Here is a 1715-nt window from a genome sequence, read left to right on the forward strand (position 1 = left end):
AGACATAGATGAGAGAAAATTTCAGAACTGGAAGATAAAGCAGTAGGAATTATCCAGAGTGTAGCACAGAGAGTCAAGGAGTTAGAAAACATGAAAGAGATATTAGAAGATACAAGGAGAAGCTCTAACATACGTGGGGCCAATGTAACCTGGGTACCAAAACCAGACAGGGATTGCAAATAAAAGAAAAATTAGAGGCCATCTCACTCGTGAATGTGGATAAAAGAATCTTAAACAAAATAGCGGTAAACCAAATCTATCCATGTATAAAAAAGATAACACATCATACTTAATTGCTTTTTTTCCCAGGAATGAAAAGGTGGTCTAGTTTTAAAAAATCTGTAACTATAATTGCCAGCTAACACAGTAAAGGAGAAAAACTGCATAATCATCTCGATAGATTCAGAAAAACAACTAGAAAAAATTAAATACCTATCGTGCTTTAAAAACGAAAAAAAAAGATTCTTAGCAAACTAAAAAAAACAAAGATATTTCCTTTAACCTGATAAATATCTATCAAAAATCTATTGCAAATACTATTCTAACTAGTGAGATATTAGAAGCATTCATGTAAAAATTAGCTAGACAAAAAAAATCCTAAAATCATTGCTTCTCTTCAACAGTGTACTAGAGGTCTTAACCAATGCAAAGAGATAAGAAAAATAAAAGTTATAAGAATTAGAAAGGAAGACAGAAAGCTATCATTGTTTGCAGATCACATGATTATCTACAAAGAAAACCAAGAAGTTCTGTAAACAAAGTATCAAGGTATTAGAAGTAAAAAGAGTTTAGCAGGATGGTTGATTGTAAAATCAATATACAAGAATCAATTACATTTCTGTCTATCAGCAACAAACCAAATATTTTTTTAAATGCCATTTATAATAACAACAGACAAGAACATACTTGGGAATACATCTTACAAAAAAATCTACAAAACCTGTATGGAGATAATTATAAAACATTACTGAAAGTTGCTAAGAGAAAATGAATAAATGGAGAGAAATACTATATTCATAGATTGGAAGTTCAATAATTATTATAGTTCAATAATAATTCAATAATTATTATTGAACTATAGTTATTATATGTAGTTTAATAGTAATTGGAAGTTCATTAATACCTCAATTTTCTGTAAACTAATTATAGATTCAGTAAAATGCCATTCAAAAGCCCTATAGTTTTTTGAGGAATTTGATAAATCAATTCTATAAATTTATGGAAGAACAAAGAACTGAGATTAATGAAGATACTCCTGAAGAAAATGATGGCCTAGGATTGTTGGAGGTTCTCATTTTGCCAGGTAGCAAGACTTATCATAGTAATGAAAACAGGGTAATACTGGTGCAGGGATACACTAGTAGACCAAAGGAGTATAATGGAGAGCCTAGGGGCATTTATTTAGACAGCCTAGATTAATGGCAGAGGCATATTATGGATCAGACTGAGACTCATAAATAAGTGGGAGTGGGATAATTAGGTATTCATGTGGATTAAAATAAAAATGATTTTTTGTGATGGCATAGGTAGAGATCTAATTCCAGGTGGATTACTGAAATATGAATAAGAAAATTTTTTAAACTTTAGGAGTAAATGTAAGACTTTATAACTTGGAGGTATAGAAGGATTTTTTAACTAAGATACACAGAGAATCAATTCTATATGAATAGATTGATAAATTGTACTATATTGAACCTAAGAACTTATGTTCATCA

General features: G+C 30.0%; 1 protein-coding gene across 1 annotated transcript in view; it reads left to right on the forward strand.

Annotated features, from left to right (window-relative positions):
* Window positions 1-1715, forward strand: part of TTC13 (tetratricopeptide repeat domain 13) — a 97409-nt gene that overhangs the window by 71498 nt on the left and 24196 nt on the right. The window lies entirely within an intron of this gene.

Source organism: Trichechus manatus, unplaced genomic scaffold, assembly GCF_000243295.1.
Source record: "Trichechus manatus latirostris isolate Lorelei unplaced genomic scaffold, TriManLat1.0 scaffold00021, whole genome shotgun sequence".
NCBI classification, from domain to species: domain Eukaryota; kingdom Metazoa; phylum Chordata; class Mammalia; order Sirenia; family Trichechidae; genus Trichechus; species Trichechus manatus.